Below are 24,553 nucleotides of genomic sequence, written 5' to 3'. Positions count from 1 at the left end.
ACCAGTACGGATAAAAAACGATGATATTGCCGAAGAAGAGACGATGAAGTCGGCAATGGCGATCAGATTGATCGACGTGAAAACATTGTAAACACAACTTAGTAATGACTGTAGCTGAAATAAATCGGTTAAAGGTGTTTATTTATTAAAATCTACAACAGTCTTGTTTTTTGGCGTTCCTAACGACTCAAAATGTTCATTATTGTAAAACTGTGGTGCACAAGAGGTTTGTTTCTTCGGCAGTAACTGGTCACACCTTTCTATAAGGTTGTTTACTCTATCGTACACTGGATTGTAAAAACAGGCAAGAACGTTTTCCTTAATTATTCTTTATTTCTGTTAGATCCCATCTCCGTATGTTTTTATCCATTTACGTATAAATGTATATCAACAAACTTTGTCTATTTCTCGCAAAAACATTCAATATCGACAACTCGATCCTTGACTTCTCCCACAAAAAATAAAACTCACAGAAATCTCACCTTCCGATGATATAAATATGATTTCTGCAGAGGTGAGCTACATGTATGAATGTAGAAATCATTTTTACAAAACCGACGCATACATGAACGTATAGTTTAACAATAACAATGAGAAAACAGCTAATGAAGCGAGGCGGTATCCAAAATGGCGTCCCCTCTCGTTATTTTTCTCCGATGAACATGATGTACTTGCGTTTTGTACACAGGCCCCTGTTCATAAACTTCAATTTTTTCTTTTTGAAAAATGAATACGATTTATTTATGAAACAATGATTACAAAAATATACCATATAATTAATGATATATATGTATTGAATGTTTATTTATAAATCCTCTCGTCGACAGATAGACCACTATTTGTCGCAAGATTTCCGCATACTTTCGTAAGGGAAACTTTAAAAAACAACAGTCCAAATCCCAATTTCCGACGGCTAGAACACCCACAGGAGGCACAAAACACCATCATGTCCCGTTATCGGCAATTTAATAGGTGATAATTAGTTTAATTGTCGTTTAAATCTAATCGAATTACAAAGATGGCTGACAGCACCTTCTCGCTCGAGGTCGCATATGACGTCACACATCATGGCGGGTAGATCGAGAGAGAAAATATGCATATCGCGGCATTTGAATTTCATCGCTCTCAAACTCACGAATTAGGCAGAATATTTTATGAAAACGTTTATAAACTTCATTTTTAATGAGTATAGAATGATTTTATTGAAAAAATTTCGAAAATTGAAAATCATGCGATATGTCCTTTAAAATGGTCATATTTGAACAATATTCATGATACATACATTTTGAGACTAGGGGAAGAGGCTTCATGGCTCTTAATGACTCTAGGATGCACTTAAACATCGTAAATCATAGGCGTCGGAAGCAAATTGAAAGTGGGGGGGGGGGGGGCTAGACTAATCCTCAGAAATATTGAGAAAAAAGTAATTCCCAAAATCATGGAAATCCTAATCCGTGGGGGAGGGGGGGGGGGGGAGTATACCTATACTTCCAAAAAAAAAACCTTACTTACCCAATTTTTTTTTCTCAAAATCCTGAAATTCCTAATCCGTTGGGGGGGGGGGGCCTAGTATGCTTCTGAATCTAACCTCTCAATCTTTCAAGGTAAATTTAGGAACAATAGTCTTTCCTGCGAGAAAAAGTGGGGGGGCTGAACCCTCTATCATGCTATGTTTCTAATGGTTAGGTATAACTTTGCAAAAAAAGTGGGGGGGGGGGGGGGGCTAAGCCCCCCCTAGCCCCCCCGGTTCCGACGCCTATGTAAATAGAGATGTCAACGATTACCAATTGGCAAGTACTCGACTATCGTTCGATCAGCGACTAATGTTTTCTTAGTCGACTATAAAATTGAAAGCATCTGATTTATTCCAAACGCACCAGTGTTTTTGAGAGTAAATCATGATATTGTTAAGACAGAACTTATAATGACCGGTACCTAACCAAAACATGCCTCATTATATATCCACAAATATGTGCGATCGTAAACTTCAAGTAATTCGTTAGTACTTGTCGGAGATCCTCTTGTTTTGAAGACAATAATGGAAACAAACAATCGATCCCTGATCTCAATATTCTTCGTCCATAGTTAACTATCAGTTCCAGGCACAGTTGCTTCTGATACACAATTATGCTTTAAGCAACTAGTCTTCTGGTGTCTCTTATGACCTCTTATGGTTTTTTAATATCAGTTTACAGTTTAATCAAACGCACTTATGCATGAATTTGAGAAGAGAGTCCGTGCCTGATATGATATTTCTTTGATTTTACATATTATTAACGATTACTCTTGTACAAAAATTATTTTTCATGTAAAATTTTCTCAAGGTTTCTTTTTTAAAACTTGATCAGTTAACAAGTACGGATGAATAAATTAATTTGAAACAAGATGCGTTTGGATGGTCCAAAGGGAGGTACATGTATACAGTTTAATAAAATGTATCGGTGTAAGAATTCCGTAAGTTTGCAGGCTTTTTGTGAACAAAACACAGGTTATGAAAAAATCATATATGAAGCAAACTCGTGAATGAATGAAAATTACTTTTATACTTATAACCTAAAAACAATACACATGTATACAGATATTACTTGCAAAGGCTCGACTAAACATTAAATATAAACAAAATAAGAATTATCACACAAAAAGAAATATTCAGCACAATGTTTTTTTTTGCTTACAGAAAAGTATATACACAGCAAAGTTTACGATATAACAATTTTTATTTACAACTAGTGGTTTCTGACTCGCTTAATATTACGTTGTAACGTCTCGCAGGAATCGATGGATCAGTTATGAAACATTCGTATAAACCTTCGTCATTCTTGGTGACGGATTCTAACACCAGCTTGCCAGTATTAGATTCAACAATCCCATTCTTCATGATGCATCCCTTCTGGCCATCCTGCAGATAAAGTTAGATAAAACAAGTGAAACGATTGGATAATATACCAAGACATTGTATAAAAGCAAGCAGCAACACAGGGATATAAATGGTAATGTAGGTGAAATATCATCTGAAAGGTTTAACGGTTACTAGTACATTGGTTATATTTCTTAAATGAAAATTCGCATATGTGTAATAATTTTGTGGCGCATTCACTACATAGAACCATTTCAACAAGACCTTCGACTTTCAGTTGGGCGTAGCTATCTATTTCTTGCGTCAAAACAAGTTAAAAATGACGCGGTTTCAAGCGAAATATGCAGCGATTGTGTAGCCTTAGCTTAAAAGCCAGACAAATCTTGTTGATTTCAAAGAGCCATAGCTGAGTGTCTAGCAATGAAATAGACAGGCCTACGTCACAATGTTGTTTGACACAACTACCCAAAGACCAAGCTCTTGTTAAAATTGTTCTATATCATCCCGTAACACTACATATTAAAACGTTTTGCACGTAGTCAGACTCGATGAAACTGCAATCAAATAAAAACTCATTAGCAAATCTTTCGTAATCCTCCACCGAACATTCACATGCGCAGAGACTCATTAATGAGAGGAACTAGTAAATTGTTAGAACTTGTATCTGATCCTTTTAAGCAATCAATAAAATATATTCAAGACAAAACTTATGCGAAATGCGCCATTTGCATTCGAGTGTAAATGGGGCATGTGATCGAAGCTATGCATGTGTTTTTGCACAGTTCAACTTTTAATTGAATGATATCCGGTGCTTTACTCGCCTTTAGGTCGAATATCTTGGAATGTTTATATGTTCATTTACTCTATTGTCTCATCAATTTGTTATCACCAATTTGGAAAAACGAATACATATATCATGATCAAATAATATGTTTCTCCATTTTATACATTTTTAGTGAATATTTTCCTCTTAGTAATTTAGCGAATTTTTTTTCGATATTAAACGATGGAAAAATTAGAGAAATAAGTTGCACTAAAAATAAAATCATACAGTCAATGGGTAATGTCAAGAGGAACTTTTCTAGCTCGTTTAAGTTGTAAGTAAACTCTTTTTGCTCTCCTTAAAATTGCACATTGTGTTAAAATTTGCGGTGTTTACGCGTATTTCGCCTGTGCTTATTTGAAAGCTAATGAACGATTCATGAGACACTAAATTCTCAGGAAAAAATGTATTGAACTTCTCAAATGTACGTAACTCCCCGTCTAAAAAAATCAAATGGACGAAGAAATCGGTTTTCGTTCCTGTGAATTTTTTTTGGTATAAAATGGCAATGTGCAATGAAGATATTGTTGATATTTTCCCTTTTATCGAATGCAAATACATGTATATTCTTTCAATAAAATGTGCTGCATCGTCGGTTAGGCATATAGACTAGTACCTCTGACAGGATATTTAAGAATATTACTGTATAAATGATCGTCCTCTAAAAAAAGGGAATTTAAAATAAAAGATAAAGTGAATTTTTGAACGAACCTCTGTAAGGCATTGCAATGTTTTTTTATCTCCGCATCTTGCGAAAATTGTCTCAGTATCAATTGACTCAGTCGGCCGGCATTCAATCTCGTAAAACAAACCTATAAACAAAGCAAATACAAAAAGTAGCATATTTCAGAATAATGTATCTTGTTTTATAATCATTCGATATCTTAAAATTACTGTAACAATATACTTACTGAGAGCGACTCCAATAAAGCAGATAAAGTACTGAAGTCTTTTACCAAGCATTTTGTCTCGATCGTTTAACAATCTGTTTCTGATCGTGTCAACTCCTCTGGTGTTTTTATAGATGTATTGCAAATTTATATCACGTGATAAAATCGCCCTTCCTAAGAGGGGATTACAACTAATTTGTTGAATAATTGCTATATTTATGATTTTGCTTGAAATCGACAGCAAAAAACAAATTCATTATTCAAAAGGTGATATAAACATGAATTCTCAGAAAGATATGTTTTTTTTAAATCTATCTAGATGATGAACCCTTTTACAACGTGTCTGCATATGTATTTGTTAAAACATTACATTCATTGCCCGAGTACTCTGTGATTCGGTATCTATACTTATAAAGCGATGATAGTTTGAATCCTCCAGTATTGTTACTTCATCAATTGATACATTTGTTGTGTGTATCAATATCAATAAAATGTCATGTTCTTTAAAAAGTTTAATAGTATACGAGTACGCAATTATGACGAAAATAAAATATCCATAAAATTAAACATTTTTGTTTCAAGAGCTGTAATATTATATATATATATATATATATATATATATATATATATATATATATATATATATATATATATATATATATATATATATAATTTTCTTTTTTTCACACAAAATTGTCCGCTCACGGTTCACTAATCCATATATAATTCGACAGTTATGTATGTTAGAATATTGCACAGGACTCCAATATAGTCTCAAAACAAAGTGTTATCACGGCAACAACCATTGATGTAGCCTGTTTACTGGTACCCATTTCAATGACGTTCGGCTAACCATTGAAACACGTGCAATAATTTAACGTCAATCGTCACAAAACGTCCAGTATATAAATTGAATATAAAATTAGATCATATATTTCTAGCTGTCCTAATTTTTAGATCTTAACTGATTTATGATAAAGAAGCCTTATTCTACAGTAAAGATTTTTAAACATTTTTTAACATCTTACAACCTATATTAAAGTTGTTTTGTGCTGGTACAAAAACAACAATCGTAAACACAGTGGAAAATGCAGTAAAATTGTAAATCTTATTCATATATATATATATATATATGGGTAAACAATCCTATCTTTAAACAATAACCCCCCCCCCCAAAAAAAAAACCCCGCAATTAAACACCACCAAAAGAATACAAAACAATTTTTTAAAAATATACGTATTGAAAAAAAATTCTCCAATAACTCTGAATACTGGTAGATGTAATATTTGTAAAAAGGCTCGAGGTTTTTCCCTGTCAATTCACATTTGGATTACGATTTAAATATTTTTTTTGTTAGGAGTCCATCGAAGGGTGAAATATATTTGCTGCGTGCTTACATGTACACTCTATCAATGCCATAAACAGCGCCACTCGTAAATTTCGAGTAAATGAACCGACGGAAGTTGATACAAGTGTCACCATTTATATCCCCAATAATTAATTGGCTCCGTGAAAGAAACACTTACTGTAATATACTGATATCGACGATGTTCTTATTCAGTTTTGAAGTATAAAGAAATGGGTAAGAATTAAAGAGTGAGTACTTATAAAAGGTCATAGTTATATAATATGTGTTACACCAATTCACGTTGGTGACCTTTTATCTTTTAGCGTTCAATCTTGTATTGTTAGGTACTACTAATTAATGATGTTAGCATCTATGATAAGTAACAGAACGGTTGTTGGAACACTTGCTTATCTGCAGTGACCACCTGTTCATACTATCCAATGACCTACTTTGATCCTGACGCTGTGTTATTTATATATATATATATATATATATATATATATATATATATATATATATATATATATATATATATATATATATATATATATATATATATATATATATATATATATATATATATATATATAATGCATTTTCTCAACACATCAAAAACGTATACTACTCAAATGTCAACTATTCATTCAATTTCAATTACAATTTTGAAAACTCTTACAAAACCCTGAAAACTGCTTATATACTGAGTAAAAATTTTTCGCAGGTGGTGACGTCGACATTGGTGCAATTTCTATGATTATCCGTGATTTGAAAATCAGAAAAGCTCAAGGAATAAATTTTATCCAGAATGAGCATATTATCTACGGATGATTAGAATTCTTGAGAAAAAGGAAAAAGAATGAAATCCGAGGAAAAGGATTTTAGCCAAAGCTAGATAGCCCACGGCATCCTTTAATTGTCAAGAAACCATTTGTCACAATATAAAACTTGGAAGTTCTTTATATGTCGCTTTCCTAGATACATAGAAAGCATTCGACACAATCTGGAGGAATGGAGTAATGTACACGTTACATCGCCTTGAAGTTTTAGAACGTCTGTGGACTCATTGAAGACGGTCATACTAATACCTCATGTTCTCATGTTCTGTTGTAGTAAACCAAACAAGCTCCACCTGGTTTCCTGTTTCGCAAAGAGTACACCAATGTGGAATCCTTTCACACTTATCTACCTACAATATAGTATTCATTAACGATCCAATTATAGAAATTCATAACCAGTGTCCAAATACGGTTACAGTATTACACATACACAGTATACAGTATGACTAGTTCTAACCTTACCCTTCCGGGCAATATCTCTTACAGTCATCTAAAATATTCTCACTTCAGCATTCAAATACTCCTTAAAGTGGACATTCAAGTTTAATGCAGGTAAGTCAAGTGTTCTCATGCCAGAGCTCAAAATTCTTTGTTAACAAAGCTCTCCCATGCTTATATATACAGTGTATAAACAAAAAATATTGTTTTTGGAAGATCTAATTTTTTGTTCGTAAGTTAATTACGATCACGGTGAAACATTTTGTCACGTGTCATTTGGTTTTGAACATTATATTTACTCTTAAGCGGTCTATTTGTTAATAAAAACCATTATATGAATGTTGTTAACACACTAAAGAATAAAAATCTTAAAATCATTAATTCTAGCTTTAAAAAGCGAAACTAGGGCCCCTTGAAGTCAGGCCTACCCGAAATGTCTTCAAAAGAATAAATATTAACATAAAAATGATATCCCTTGCTTCTTTATTAGTTCAAAGGAGACTTCATTTTTTACCTTATATAATGTGTGTAAACGAACGACATTTTCAAAATCAATACTAGGCAGATGTTTCGTTGTTCACGAAAATCAACTACAGATAAAAATCCGATTCAAGATTGTACGTTGACCCTTAGAATTCATCTCTTATTATTAGGGTCTTCCGTCTTCAGCGGAAGACCCTTCTATTATTCTATTGTTTCTTTTTCACTTTTCTTATTATTAGGGTCTTCCGTCTTCAGCGGAAGACCCTTCTATTATTCTATTGTTTCTTTTTCACTTTTCTTATTCTTATTATTAAGGTCTTCCGTTTCCAACGGAAGACCTTATTGTTATTGCTTTGTTTCTTTTTCCCTATTCTTATTAAGGTCTTCCGTTTCCAACGGAAGACCTTCTTGTTATTGCTTTGTTTCTTTTTCCCTATTATTATTATTATTTTTCTGCCTTTTTTTGTGCACGCGATTTCTCAGAAACGGCTCGGCCGATTTCAATCAAATTTTAGGATGTGATAGATAGTGGTCTGAACTTGATTGGAAATTTTCTAGATTGATGACGTCACATCCGTTTTTGATATATTGAGATTTTTCTAATTTTTATATGGGTATTTTGTCTTCTGTTGTTCTCCTAAACTATAAGAGATATTAAGCTCAAATTTTTACGGTAGGTAAAGGAAAGATTGAAATTTTGCATGATTGTTGTTTTGTATGTTTAGCACTACTGGCGCCAAAGCTCGCCATGGCTCGAAAATTTACATTAAAAAAGCGCCGTGAATTTTTGTGCTTTTCTCTCTTTATCTTTTTTCTGGAAAATATTTTGTTAAAACATGTAATGTAAAAAAAGTTTATATTTATAAGACCTTTCTGCTGATATCAAGAAAAAGGGGCTGGCCCCTCAAATTAGGGACCTAGAGGGCTCTAAAGTCTTTTACCCATAACTCTTTACCGAGGGATTTTTTGTAATAAATTATAACAGCAAATATGTTTATCTTACAGTTATTAAGCCAAGCAGTATAACGATTTTCTCATATGTTACGTAATTAGGGGTTTTTAGGGGTCAAAAGTCCAAAATTTTGATCACCTATATCTCAAAAAGGAAAAATATTTTGAAATGCAGTATAAAAGAAAAGATGCTTAAAATGATGTACTTAACAACATGCAATCTAAAAAATTTGGTTCAGCGGCCCCAAAAAGGAGATAAGGGACCGGCCCCTAAAACATTCTGTCTCAGATATCTCAAGAATGGTAACTAATTTTTAAACACTTCCTGAACAAAATGTCTTTATAATCAAATGACCTTTCATTTGATACCAAGAAAAAGGGGCTGGCCCCTAATATTAGGGACCTAAAGGGCTCTAAAGTCTTTTACCAGTAACTCTTTACCGAGGGATATTTTGTAATAGAATATAGAAGAATATATGTTTATCTTACAGTTATGTATTCAAGCAATGTAATGATTTTATGATGTGTTACGTAATTAAGGGTTTTTAGGGGCCAAAAGTCCAAAATTTCGATCTCCCATATCTCAGAAAGGAAAAATATTTTGTAATGCAGTACAGAAGAAAAGTTGTTCAAAATGATGTTCTTAACAAAATGCAACCGTCAAAATTTCGTTAAAAGCCCCCTAAAAGGAGATAAGGGACCAGCCCCTAAAACCTTCTTTCTCATATATCTCTAGAACGGTAACAAATTTCTAAACACTTGTTGAACAAAATTTGTGTAGAATTAAATGACCTTTTATTTGATATCAAGAAAAAGGAGCTGGCCCCTAAAATTAGGGGACCAAAGGGCTCTAAAGTCTTTAATCTGTAGCCCTTTCTGAGAGATATTTTGTGAAATGTTAAAGAAGCAAATATGTTTATCTTACAGTTATGTATCTAAGCAATGTAATGATTTAATCATGTGTTACCTAACCAAGGGTTTTTAGGGGCCACAAGTCCAAAATTTCGATCACCCATATCTCAGAAAAGAAAAAGGATTTTGAAATGCAGCACAGAAGAAAAGATGCTCAAAATGATGTCCTAAGAAATATGCAACTTTCAAAATATCGTTAAACGGCCCCTAAAAGGAAATAAGGGATCGGCCCCTAAAATATTCTTTCTCAAATATCTCAAGAACGATAACACATTTTTAAATACTTATTGAACAAAATGTGTGTAGAATTAAATGACCTTTTATCTGTTATCAAGAAAAAGGGGCTGGCCCCTCAAATTAGGGGATTAAAGGGCTCGAAAGTTTTTCATCTGTAGCCCTTTACTAAGAGATATTTTGTGAAATGTTAAAGAAGCAAATATGTTTTTCTAACAGTAATGTATCCAAACAATGTAATGATTTTATTATATGTTACGTAATTAGGGGTTTTTAGGGGCCAAAAGTCCAAAATTTTGATCACCCATATCTCAGAAACGAAAAGGATTTTAAAATGCAGTATAGAAGGAAAGATGCTCAAAGTGATGTCCTAAGTAATATGCAACCTTCAAAATTTCGTTAAACGGCCCCTAAAAGGAGATTAGGGATCGGCCCCTAAAACATTCTTTCTCAAATATCTCAAAAACGGTAACAAATCCCAAACACTGATTCAAAAAAATGTGATTAGAATTAAATGGCTTTTTATTTGATATCAAGAAAAAGGGGCTGGCCCCTCAAATTAGGGGACCAAAAGGCTCTAAAAAATTGTATTTGTAGCGCTTTACTGAGATATATTTTCTGAAATGTTACAAAAGCATAATAATACGTTTATATACCCTGTATTTTTTTTCTTCATGTGTTTACCTTATTAGTGTTTTTAGGGGCTACAGGTAATAAAGTTTAATTTTTTCTATCTTATTTGGAAGAAATGCAAATTATTTTTAAAAAAGCTACGTAAGAGAACTTATAAAAAACGAAACAGAAAAGCATTAGTAATCCACTCCTACTTCCAAATCATGTTTTGTTATCGAAAATCAAAGTCAATGATGTCATATTACCTTCAAAAAATCGGACGGAAGACCTCCTCGTTGCTCGCAACGAGATCGTGTCTAGTTATTATTATTTTTTTTCTTCCTATTTTTGTGCACGCGATTTCTTAGAAACGGCTAGGCCGATCTCAATGAAAGTTTCAGATATGATAGATATTGGTCTGAACCTGATTGAATTTTTTTTGTGTTGATGACGTCACATCCGTTTTTGAGATATTGAGATTTTTCTAATTTTTATATGGGTATTTTGTCTTCTGTCGTTCTCCTAAAGTATAAGAGATATTAAGCTCAAATTTCTACGGTTGGTAAAGGAAAGATTGAAGTTTTGCATGGTTGTTGTTTTGTAAGTTTAGCACTTCTGGCGCCAAAGCTCGCTAGGGCTCGAAAATTGACATTAAAAAAGCGTCGTAAATTTTTGTGCTTTTCTCTCTTTATCTTTTTTCTGGAAAATATTTTATTAAGACATGTAATGTAAAAAAGGCTTATATTTACAAGACCTTTCGGCTGATATCAGGAAAAAGGGGCTGGCCCCCAAAATGAGGGACCTAGAAGGCTCTAAAGTCTTTTACCCATAGCTCTTCACCGAGGGATATTTTGTAATAAATTATAGAAGCAAATATGTTTATCTCACAGTTATGTATTCAAGCAATATAATGATTTTATCATGTGTTACGTAATTAAGGGTTTTTAGGGGCCGAAAGTCCAAAATTTCGATCACCAATATCTCACAAAGGAAAAATATTTTGTAATGCAGTACAGAAGAAAAGTTGTTCAAAATGATATTCTCAACAAAATGCAACCGTCAAAATTTCGTTAAACGGCCCCTAAAAGGAGAAAAGGGACCGGCCCCTAAAACCTTCTTTCTCATATATCTCCAAAACGGTAACGAATTTCTAAACACTTGTTGAACAAGATTTGTGTAGAATTAAATGACCTTTTATTTGAAATCAAGAAAAAGGGGCTGGCCCCTCAAATTAGGGGACCAAAGGACTCTAAAATCTTTAATCTGTAGCCCTTTACTGAGAGATATTTTATGAAATATTATAGAAGCAAATGTGTTTATCTTATAGTTCTGTATTCAAGCAATGTAATGATTTTATCATGTGTTACGTAATTAAGGGTTTTTAGGGGCCAAAAGTTAAAAAATTTGATCACCCATATCTCAGAAAGGAAAAATATTTTGTAATGCAGTATGAAAGAAAAGTTGTTCAAAATGATGTTCTCAACAAATTGCAACCGTCAAAATTTCGTTGAACGGCCCCTTAAAGAAGATAAGGGACCGGCCCCTAAAACCTTCTTTCTCATATATCTCCAAAACGGTAACGAATTTCTAAACACTTGTTGAACAAAATTTGTGTAGAATTAAATGACCTTTTATTTGAAAGCAAGAAAAAGGGGCTGGCCCCTCAAATTAGGGGACCAAAGGACTCTAAAATCTTTAATCTGTAGCCCTTTACTGAGAGATATTTTGTGAAATATTAAAGAAGCAAATGTGTTTATCTTATAATTCTGTATTCAAGCAATGTTATGATTTTATCATGTGTTACATAATTAAGGGTTTTTAGGGGCCAAAAGTCAAAAAATTTGATCACCCTTATCTCAAAAAGAAAAAATAGTTTGTAATGCAGTATAAAAGAAAAGATGCTCAAAATAATGTCCCTAATAACATGCAACCTTACAATTTTTTTTCAGCGGCCCCAATAAGGAGATAAGGTCCGGCCCCTAAAATATTCTTTCTGAGATATCCTAAGAACGGTGACGAATTTCTAAACACTTGTTGGACAAAACTCTTACACCTGAAACAAAATAGTATCAGGCACCTAAAATGAAGATCCTCTTTTCCTGTTTTAAATCATGTATAGCTGTTAAATAGCAAAATCAAGATCGATCATAAATCTCAATTTCTAAAATCAGACGGAAGACCTCCTCGTTGCTCGCAACGAGATCGTGTCTAGTTAGGGTCTTCCGTCTTCAGCGGAAGACCCTTCTATTATTCTATTGTTTCTTTTTCACTTTTCTTATTGTTATTATTATTATTATTCTTTTTTTTTCTTACCGATTTTGTGCAGACGATTTCTCGGAGATGGCTTGGTCGATTTCGCTCAAATTTTCAAAATAAACGTGTTTTTATCTAAAGCTGATACATTTTTTTTCATTTTTGAAAAAACACTTCCGGTCAGAAGTTATCGTCCGTTTACGATTTTAAAAAGTCAATTTTGTTGGTCGGGTTTCTCAAAAACGAGTAAAGATAAAAGGCTGAAATTTTCAGAGATGATAGAGCTAGCGTTTTTCTGGTGCACCTCGGTCAAGAGAATATCCGCCGTTACTTCCGGTCGTCACCGGAAGGAAATTTGAAAAATTGAATTTTTCGACTTTTTTATTTTTTAATATTTTTTTTTGAAATTTTAACACCTTATAGTGATCCTTTTACTGATTAAGAATATGTAATTAGTTTTGAAATCGATCAAGGCATTCTCGAGAAATTAAGCGTCAAAGTTCTGAAGCGGAGTCCGAGTAGCTCAGTCGTTATAGTCGTGGACATGGCCCAGGCGACCCGGGTTCAAGCCTCGAGTGCCGCAAAAAATTTATCTCAATTTTTCGCTTAGATCTACGATTTTATCTTTGAATTGATAAGTTTAATCTAATCTATTCAAAAATCGGACGGAAGACCCACTCGTTGCTCGCAACGAGATCGAATCTAGTTATTATTATTATTCTTTTTTTTTCTTACCGATTTTGTGCAGACGATTTCTCAGAGATGGCTCAACCGATTTCATTCAAATTTTCAAGATTAACGCGACTTTATCTGAAGTTTATTGTTTTTTATCCATTTTTGAAAATACACTTCCGGTCGGAAGTTATCGTTCATTTACGATTTTAAAAAGTCAATTTTGTCTGCCGGGTTTCTCAAAAACGAGCAAAGATATAGAGCTGAAAGTTTCAGAGATGATAGATCTACCGTTTTTCTAATGTACCTCGGTCAAGAGAATGTCCGCCGTCACCTCTGGTCGTCACCGGAAGGAAATTTGAAAAATTGAATTTTTCGACTTTTTTATTTTTTGATATTTTTTTTTTAAATTTTTACACCTTATAGTGACCCTTTTACTGATTCAGAATATGTAATTAGTTTTAAAATCGATCAAGGCATTCTCGAGAAATTAAGCGTCAAAGTTCTGAAGCGAGAGTCCGAGTAGCTCAGTCGATAGAGTCGTGGACATGGCGAAAGCGACCCGGGTTCAAGCCTGGAGTGCCGCAAAATTTTTTTTACTATTTTTCGCTTCGATGTACTTTTTTATCTTTGAATTGATAAGTTTGATCAAATCTATTCAAAAATCGCACGGAAGACCCACTCGTTGCTCGCAACGAGATCGAATCTAGTTATAATTCTTTTTTTTTCTTACCGATTTTGTGCAGACGATTTCTCAGAGATGGCTCAACCGATTTCATTCAAATTTTCCAGATTAACGCGACTTTATCTGAAGTTTATTGTTTTTTATCCATTTTTGAAAATACACTTCCGGTCGGAAGTTATCGTCCGTTTACGATTTTTAAAAGTCAATTTTGTCTGTCGGGTTTCTCAAAAACGAGCAAAGATATTGAGCTGAAATTTTCAGAGGTGATAGTACTACCGTTTTTCTAATGTACCTCGGTCAAGAGAATGTCCGCCGTCACTTCTGGTCGTCACCGGAAGGAAATTTCAAAATTTTAATTTTTCGACTTTTTTATTTTTTGATATTTTTTTTTGAAATTTTTAAACCTTATAGTGACCCTTTCACTGATTCAGAATATGTAATTTGTTTTAAAATCGATCAAGGCATTCTCGAGAAATTAAGCGTCAAAGTTCTGAAGCGAGAGTCCGAGTAGCTCAGTCGATAGAGTCGTGGACATGGCGAAAGCGACCCGGGTTCAAGCCTGGAGTGCCGCAAATTTTTTTTTACTATTTTTTGCTTCGATTTACTTTTTTTATCTTTGAATTGATAAGTTTGATCAAATCTATTCAAAAATCGCACGGAAGACCCACTCGTTGCTCGCAACGAGATCGAATCTAGTTCTTATTCTTTTTTTTTCTTCTTACCGATTTTGTGCAGGCGATTTCTCGGAGATGGCTTGCTCGATTTCAGTTAAATTTTCAGGGATGGTTCCTTGTCAACTGTAGTTTGTACCGCCGGAACAGTTTTTTAAAATTTACTTCCGGTCGGAAGTTATCGTCATTAAACGATTTTTTTAAAGTCAAATTTGTCTGCGACGTTTCTCAAAAACGACTGAAGATATAGAGCTGAAATTTTTAGAGATGATAGATTTAACGTTTTTCTGGTGCACTATTATCTAAAAAATGTCCGCCGTCACTTCCGGTCTTCTCCGGAAGGAATTTTGAAAAATTGAATTTTTCGACTTTTTTATTTTATAATATTTTTTTTTGAAATTTTTACACCTTATAGAGACCCTCTTACTGATTTAGAATATGTAATTTGTTTCAAAATCGATCAAGGCATTCTGGAAAAATTAAGCATCAAAGTCCTGAAGCGAGAGTCCGAGTAGCTCAGTCGATATAGTCGTGGACATGGCCCAAACGACCCGGGTTCAAGCCCCGAGTGCCGCAAAATTTTTTTCTCTTTTTTTCCAGATCTACGATTTTATCTTTGAATTAATAAGTTTAATCTTATCTATTCAAGAATCGTACGGAAGACCCACTCGTTGCTCGCAACGAGATCGAATCTAGTTATGAATATTATTATGCATAATGTATATATCTGTTATTGTGAATTAAAAAAGCAACAAAATTTTATAATGTGCTTATCTCTTATTCAAATTACTTCTGTATTTTAATATCGATCATTCTCATATGAATGACTCAGAGATTTCATGGAATTAGAACAAGATATAAGTTTATTTACTAAAAATATGAAACTTTATTGATTGGAAGTACTTAGTAGCAGTGAAAATTTAAAACTGTAAATGTGGCTATACCAAATAATTTTAATCATCTCCTTCCCATTAAGACATAATGTAATGCCCATTTCTTTCTTATGGACTAGATTTTATTAAGAGATAATAGACATGAACAACTTAGTTAGTACCAGGAAACAATCACGACGTCTATATATCTCTCTCTGGGGGTTCCTGAAATGGAAGGATTTCTTGCTAGGGACCCCTTAAAGGGGCAATAAAGCCAGCGTCTTTCTGATATTAGCATCTTTGTTACACCTAGTAAGTGTTTGGACAGCAATAGTAACAGTTATTTGCTTTTCTGCAGTATCCGGGTAATTTTCAGTTCAGCAACATCTTTTAGGAACCAACAGTGTCCCCTCGAACTTGTACTTGAAGACATAGAAAAGAATATTAAATTGGTGCGTATCGATATGGCGTCGTTGATTTCCATAGTGTTATCTGTTGTGTTTTTAACTTAAAAAGTGAAAGGCTGATTTATCAAAATAGTAAGTTGTCTTTGCATTTATTGTGTCTAGTAAGGCTGTCAGTTCTTGGTACCAAGAGCCACGATTTGTATTTGTATCGTTTCCGCATAAAACATATGAACTGATATACAGGTGTAAACATTAACAAATAATACACATGATATCAAAGCTCATTTGTAAGTAAGGAAATAGTTACGGTTTTTCATACTATTGCTTCAATGCTGCTTTAAAAAAAAACAGAAAGGATTGTTAAAACGTTCAACGAAAATGCATGAGCTTGGTTGTTACGTGATCAATATTGTAAAGTAAAAAGAGTTTCTTATGAGATTGGATTATGTATTGTTAACTTATAAACCTTGTACTTTTTATTTCTTGTTTTGAGTTTTAAAGAGAGAGAGAGACTAAATGATATAAAGGTATGATCCTAACTGTGTGTTCATATTTATAAAAAGCAGCAGACATGCCCTAAGCTCCTCGCATCATATAGTCAATGATCAAATGTTTGTTCCTTTTCAAGGGTACAATTTATTCTTAAAACTCGAACATTGAATGTGAGCCGCAGAAAGATTATAAAAGCGTTGGAAATTACACAGTGTTAGTCTAAATTCTAACACCAAATTCTTATCAATGCAACTTTTCCTGGTATGAATTTTACAGTCAATGTTCTTGTAATGTGGAATGTCAACAATTTAAAACAACCTACGAGTTATATGTAAATGTAAACATTACATTGACTTTATTTAAAAAAGATGCTTAAAAATAGACACAATAATAGTTTAAAATTTAACATTATAATAATTCTGAGTAAAAGTAATATAAAAATCTTTTGAGATAAATCTGCAATGTTCAAAATGATTTTCTAATATAACATTAAAATGGTCTACTTTTATCTCTGTGCACCGGCTTTCCATTTTGTCACAGATAAGATAATTAATCTCAGAGAGTTTAATGTCTGTGCACCTCAAATTCCTTCAATATGTTTCTCTTAAATTGGATATTCCTTCTTTTTGGGTCTGCCCTTTTAAAAGTTAACGGCGTATCCGAAAAAAATATCACAGAGGCAGCTTTTGCTGGATGATCCTAGTGCCCTCCTCTCCCGAATAGAGGATGTGGAGAGGAAAATGCTGGCGATGGATACACAAATGACTCAGCTTAAGAGTCAACTGGACAACGGTTTGCTCTCTCATCACAAATCTGGTAATTATTAAACACCACACTTATCCCACGATATGCAAACCATTCCTTTTATATTAAATTTGAATATATTTTGGCACAAACATACAATTCGAATTTGGCACATGCTCAGAAATTAAGACAACCTTTTCCCACTTTATTCTTATATTGTTGCTGTATAAAAGGAGCTGTGTATACTCGTTGGGGTAGAAAGACTTGTCCAGTCGTGGATGGCACCATCATTTTATACAGTGGTATTTAAGATTAAAAGAGAGTCTGTTAAGAGAAAACAAACATGCGTCACTTAAATAGTTAAGACAAGTCTAATATAATGATACATAAACAGGTATTTGACAAAATAGTAGGCGGGTGTTTTAATAGTTGAGAAAAACTACAAATTATTTACAATGACACCTTTTCTTTGCAATTATTTATGGCATCATCGATATTTTGGTCATATAGATCCTGTCAAGATGTATGTGTGTAAGGCGTGGCATTAATTAAGTGGTCAATAATTTTAATGCCGTAGACTTTTTAAGCAATGAACACGTGTCGTAAATATTATCCAATGTTTAAACTTTAGGCGTTGCAGCTGGAAGAAACTACAATGATAAAGGAGATGGAATCAATACATTGTGCATGCCGCATAACCCTGATTCCGCTCCCGTAGATCTACTAGGTGCGCCAAACCAATACCATTTTGGCCGTATATACGGGTCTGAGTACGAATTTTCGTACAAAAATGTAGCTCGTAATGACGATGTACCATGTGCTGTTTGCTACGACGTCTATGCTACCACTTCTGTGATGATCCCAGGAAAAATTGTTTGTCCTAGTCACTGGACCAAACAATTCGACGGATTCTTATCGTCAGGATCTCACTATACTGACCAAACTGGGGGAGAATACCTATGCTTGGATAGAGATCCAGAGTATGCAACAGAGGGCGCTAGACAGCAAGACTACAATGGCCGTGTGTTTTACCCCGTGGAGGCAGTCTGTGGATCGCTTCCGTGTCCGCCTTATGAAAACGGCAAATACGCCTCTTGTGTTGTTTGTACCAAGTAAACATTAAATGATTCACAAACAAAGAAGTTGTGTGTTTATACATATAATCAGCATGTGCCAGAAATTATTTAAAATGACGTTGAATTCTTAAGAACAAAATATCCTTCTTGTCTCAATGACAAAGTTGGAAAACTCTTAGGAGCATGTCATGAAACTTACGTCAAAATCGTAAATCTATTAATTTTTGTAATGAGCAATAACTCGTACCATTTAGAATTGAAAGTATCTCATTCTTTGTAAAATTTATTAGTGTTTACTTAGAAAGATTTTAAAATATTTGATCGATGTTCAATAATAAGCATTCTTGATTTTACTGTAAGACTAGTTCATCGCAGAAATTTTCAATATTTTAATTAATGTAATTAATTAATGTTTCCTGCACTTCCGGATGAACGGCATAGGTCTATTTATTTCCCCTCTTTAATGCCGCAATTTAATGCTTGTAATTAATTTCACAAAATAATTAACTCGCCCAAATATTCGAACGTGAGCTCGACACATATCTACAAATGAACTTTTGAATGCCAGGTAGTTGTAAGTAATTTCAGACCCTCTAGGAGCATGCCAGTTATAAAGCAAAGCCCGGGGCCCGTTTCTCAAAAAGGCCTACGTCCAGGCGTAAGCTTAACCTCAAAACCAGACTAAGTTGCGTTTCACAAAAAGGCGTAATTCCTTATATTAGTATGTTCACAAAAATGGTGGGTGTTTTGTTTCTAAGGCAAAGCTAAAAGAGAATTAAATTTTGGGTTTGTTTTACGCGTTATTAAGGAAAATATTCACATTTATCGAAATATTTGTACTTGTATAACTGAATAAATGCACCTATTGTTCGATAACTGTTCCTAGTTCTAGATAAATTAAGATTAAATCAATTTGATAAATAATGGGCTTAACTGATTTAACGTATGTAATATACATTACTACTCATTAATAAAATTGCCCTTTTTAAATTTACATCTAGCATGAAGAATAAAAGATGGGTATACCCGGATAACTGATATAAACTCAATAATTAAAAAGATGCTATAATTCTAAATTATACATGCATTCCACAACAAGAACTCTGAGTATGTACATCGTATAGATGCATATAAGTACGGATAGATTATTGATTTTTTAATCAATACACAGTAAGCACAGACTAGATTTTAGTTTAAAAACCTTTTATGCTAACATTGTTCAACTAAGTCTATATTTTATCCTCACATCATTTAACAAAGTACCACATGTATGATTTAGACGCAGTCTGATACCAATTTAATGTTTCTAATCAAATTTTAATCTATGAAACGAAACTGATTTCAAAATATTGAGAATACTCCTTTAAATAGGAGCAAATCAAAACGTTTACAGATGTAATCTGTGTTTGTGTGTGGTTGTGTGTTACTTGCCTTTATACTTACCATTTTACAACACGTATGCATTCTCATTCTCAGTGTTTCCACCTTGTACACGTATCTTTGACATTTAAACCCTAACTCACGTCTCTTTCAGAAACACAACTTAGACCCGACTAAATATTGGCGTAACGTCGTTAGTCGGACTAACTTGAGCTCAAATTTACGCCTTTTTGAGAAACGGGCCCCATTGCTTAGATGGGCGCTTTAGCCTATAGGTCTCGTTCAATGACCACAATGCCTTCACATGTTATTGGAGCTTTGCTCAATATTGAATGTTAGCTAAGTTACTTTTAAATTACATGTATTAACACGGTAAAGCGTTTTGTAGGTTTCGGTACGAGTAATATAAGTATTAAACATAATATTTACTCTTTTTCGGTCTATTTGTTAACAAAAACATAATATGAGCGTTGTTTACGAAATAAAGTATATTTTAAAACAAACGTCGCTATGATGATCACTTATCATCACGAAACCATGACCCTTTGAAGTCAGACATTCGAGAGTTGTCGTCCACTAAATAAAAAACTGTATACAGGGAAATATTCGCCCCCGTTTTATTTTCGCCCCTTTCGCCCTCATTTTCAGCGGGCGAATTTAAGACTGGGCAAATTCGAATGTTCCAAGCTATTTCTGTAGTACACGAGCGAGTCTGGGCGAATTTAAGACGGAGCGAAACCGTTTTTAAGTGTAGAAGGGCGAAAATAACACGGGGCGAAAATGAACCTGTATACAGGTCATTATTAGTCCCCTACCGGTTTCACCGGAGGGGACTATAGCTTTCCTCTGCGTCCGTCAGTCCGTCTGTCTGTCCGTCTGTCCGTCCGTCCGTCCGTCCGTGCGTCTGTCTGTCTGTCTGTCTGTCCGTCCGTCCGTCTGTCTGTCCCACTTCAGTTTTCCACTGTTTTTTTCTCTATGGCTTTGACGAATGACATGAAACTACCTGAGCAGCTTCAAAATGTCAAACTACAGATCAAGTTTACACTTTTGTAGCGTCTGGTTGACATATTTTCGAGAAAATTAATTTTTTATATTCAAATTTTTTAATGTTCGGGTTCGTTATCGGGCTCGGTGTGTATCAAATAAATTTCTACAAACCGGTAGGGGACGTGTATTGCTTATGCAATACTCTCAGAATGCTTGTTATAGTTGATTTCCTTCCCTTTGTTAAGTATATCGAGGAAGAATGAATATTTTAATTATATGTGGGAAAACAAACAACATTTTCGACATTAATTAAAATTATGCATTTATTTTATTATTTTACACGAAAACCAAGTATATACCAAAGTCTGATTTAAGATACAAGATTAGTGCGTGTATAAATGTTACGATGGATTTTTAACTATTTTTATATACATCTAGGATCCACTCTCTTATGTTGGAGCCTTGAGGAATTAATGTACTTAAGTATACGATAACAAACAAAACATTTTAAATTGTACTTTGACACTCATTACACAACTGCCTTTGTTGAGTTACAAAAACAGTTGTTGGATTTCGCAAACAACAAGCCTTTTATTTTAATTGCTTTTTAATTTTAATAATAGGTAACTAAAATATTACATATTTACACGTTGTTTGAAAGAGTACAAACGTAATACTTATTCCCATGTCATCGACTTGAAGTGCCATTGAAAGGTGTAACTCCCAGTGTGTTTGGCTATTCCAAAATAATTTTACTCATCTCGCATCATGACAAATTAACACTGTAATGCACATTTTTTATCAAAAAGTTTTGATCAAGAGTCAAAAGACTTGGACAACTGAGGTTATACTGGGAAACTTAAGCACGACGCATATGTAGTTCCCTCTTCGTGTTCCCGTACTTGATCGACTACCTGTTTTAGACCTGTTAGAGCAGAGGAGTTCAGGGGAAGGAGGAACAGTATCGCTTCGTTTTATCGACATAATGGGGAACGTCTAAGATTGTAAGCAGTAATTACAGTTAAAGTTATTCGGTTATTGCCATTTTCCACGTGACACTTAGTTGTTACTAGGGTGATTAAGCAACGTTATCTAGGACGAACAAAACCACTGGACACTTGTCGTAGTCGTTTTTTCAGATGGTATAAAATTATAGAACTAAACCAATATGTAATCTTTTTTGTTTTATTCTCAAGATGCAAACGCAATATAAATTGGTTTATGAACAACCTGGTAGTTGTGTTCGAACATTAAAATTTGACAGAATATACAATCTTATGATCCTTTCCGTGTATTCCTAATACATGTATAGAAATATATGCATGTTAAGGTCACCGCGAGATTATAAAAGGAAAGCCGATATTAAAGCTGTAAAATAAAATAAGGAACTTCATATTCTGAATTCATTTTTTTTTTCTAGTGTGAATTCTGCATTATTTCAGTTCTTGCAATTTCTAATGCCAATAATTTAACCCTACAGTATTCAATAATGAATAAATGCTAGTTATTCGTGATTTGTAAATAGAATACGTTTATCTTAATGTACTAGTTTCCCATTGTTTGACATGATAAGATGGTCAATCTCTGAAAGTTGAATGTCAGTGCACTTATTATACCATAGATATGTCAATCTTATACTAGAGTTTCCTTCTTCTGCCTCTTCTATCGAAGGTTGAATGTGTATCCGAAAAGGTTTCAACAAAACGACTTTTGCTGACTGATCCTAATGCCCTCCTCTCTCGAATGGAAGATATGGATAAGAAAATGCTGGCTATGAATGCACAAATCACTGACCTGAAGAGTCAACTGGACAGCGTTATGAAATCTCATCATAAATCTTGTAATTTTCTTTGTACAGCGCTCATGGCAGAAGTGCTATTCCAAACTTATAAACCTGTCCATTTCATTTTTGGTTTGAAGATAATTTTTATTGTACAAATTTACAACTTGGATTAGAAACAAGCGTAAACACTAAGAACCCCCCACCCCTCAATTTATTCATATTTTTGTTTCTAAAAAAAGGAGCTGTGTACACTCGTTGGGGTAGAGCGACTTGTCCGGAGGTAAATGGAACCACTATTTTGTACAGTGGTAAGTTATGTGAATTTAAAGGAGTCCGTCAAGATCAAAACGAAGAATTTTTTTTCGGAATAGTTGTAATTTACTTCTATTTCTCTATATCAATATATCTGCCTCATTTTGATAAAAATCTTTTTGTGTTTAAAAAGAGAAAAAAAACCGTATAGTAATTCAACGCGTTGACCTATCAAGTGGGGAAAACGTTCATATAGTAATGATAAACTCAATGCTAGGTATTTCTCAAAATGATTTGTAGTGCTTATGATGCATCTTATTGAAAGGTACAGAAATAAGCTTACGTAAAGTCATTGAAAAAGATACGTTAATGTGTCATAATTTGTGACCCCAGTTTTGTTTGAATGGATGCGTAATGCTGTGTCTTAAGATATGATATTTTTTGACGGATTCAGAATAATTTTCATGCCATGCACTCTTGAATGAATAACGATAAACATTTTTTTTAACTTTAGGCATTGCCGCAGGAAGAAACTACAATGATCAAGGAGATGGAATTAACACATTGTGCATGCCGCATAACCCTGATTCCGCTCCCTTAGATCTACCAGTTGCGCCAAACCAATACCATTTTGGTCGAATATACGGGTCTGAGTATGAATTTTCGTACAAAAAAACAGCTTATAATGACGATGTACCATGTGCTGTTTGCTACGATATCTATGCATCTACTTCTGTGATGATCCCTGGAAAAACTCTCTGTCCTTGTCACTGGACCATTCAGTTCGACGGCTTCTTAACATCAGACGCTCACCACTCCGGCCACCCTGGAGCAGAGTATTTATGTATTGATAGCAATCCAGAGTACGCAACAGAGGCCGCTAGACAGCAAGACTACAATGGCCGTGTGTTTTACCCCGTGGAGGCAGTCTGTGGGTCGCTTCCGTGCCCACCTTATGAAAATGGCAAATACGTCTCGTGAGTTGTTTGTACCAAGTGAACATCGAATGGTTCACACCAGATAGACAGAAAAAAAGCTGTGTGTTTTACGTGAAACTATCACCAGCTAAGAATTTTGTAGAGTAAGGATAAATAAAGAACTAAATATTTCTTGTCCTAAATGACAAATGGAAAATACTAAGCTGCATGTCACAAAGCTAAAGTCAAAATCGCATATCTATTAAACCTCTTGTAATAATCATCAACTTTTTCAATTTTCAATTCAAAACTTTCTCATTCTTTTTAAACTATATAATATTTATCGAAACATTTTTCAATTTCTATACAAAATATAATTTGCTGAAACATTTGATTAATAGTCAATAATAAACATTTATAATATAACTAAGACTAGTTTATCATAGAATTTTATCAGTTTTGATGAAATTTTCAATAAAGACTTACGTTAGATAATTGTCATACTTAGTTCAATATTTATTTATATAAAGTACAACTATATACCATCCTCATTCTTCATAAACCATGCAATTTAGAGTTAATAAGCATAGCAAATATCTACAAATGTACTTTTGAATGCCAACCATTTTTATTACCAATTTAAGGAAGGTCAGCTCTTTTTGGAGCATGCCATCGTTGGAAACCAAAGGCAGGTCTCGTATTCATTTACTGACCATAGACAGTTGTATTCATGAACACTATTGAAAATCATAAGAAAGAAACAAAAGATATTTATATAATCAGTTCTCTTGTAAATTATTTACACACTAAAATATTAGTATGCAATGTTCAATTTACGATTTAGTTTGGTACTCTGAGTACCAGCCTTTAAAAGTGCGTTGCTTTTTACTAAATTTGACAGAAAATCTTTTTGCGAGTGATTTGTGGACCCTGGACTTGTTACTTGACTCTGGACCTGACATTTAACACTTGCCGGT

The 24,553-nt window shown here is 33.8% G+C and overlaps 1 protein-coding gene and 2 long non-coding RNA genes across 5 annotated transcripts in view; 2 read left to right on the top strand and 1 right to left on the bottom strand.

The window, feature by feature from the left end:
* The window catches only part of LOC105330768 (uncharacterized), a 171,858-nt gene that overhangs the window by 29,140 nt on the left and 118,165 nt on the right, over window positions 1-24,553 (top strand). The window lies entirely within an intron of this gene.
* On the bottom strand, window positions 2,525-4,739 carry LOC105342405 (uncharacterized). Its single transcript, XR_010714603.1, has 3 exons — window positions 4,592-4,739; window positions 4,392-4,492; window positions 2,525-2,899 (listed from the first exon to the last, which is right to left on the bottom strand). It is a non-coding gene; the product is annotated as an uncharacterized lncRNA (long non-coding RNA).
* LOC117689039 (uncharacterized) lies at window positions 22,298-23,825 on the top strand. Its single transcript, XR_004601391.2, has 3 exons — window positions 22,298-22,464; window positions 22,647-22,715; window positions 23,174-23,825. It is a non-coding gene; the product is annotated as an uncharacterized lncRNA (long non-coding RNA).

Source organism: Magallana gigas, chromosome 6 (genome assembly GCF_963853765.1).
Source record: "Magallana gigas chromosome 6, xbMagGiga1.1, whole genome shotgun sequence".
Lineage (NCBI taxonomy): Eukaryota > Metazoa > Mollusca > Bivalvia > Ostreida > Ostreidae > Magallana > Magallana gigas.
Note: the sequence above shows the minus strand (reverse complement) of the source record. Positions and strands in the feature narration are given on the sequence as shown.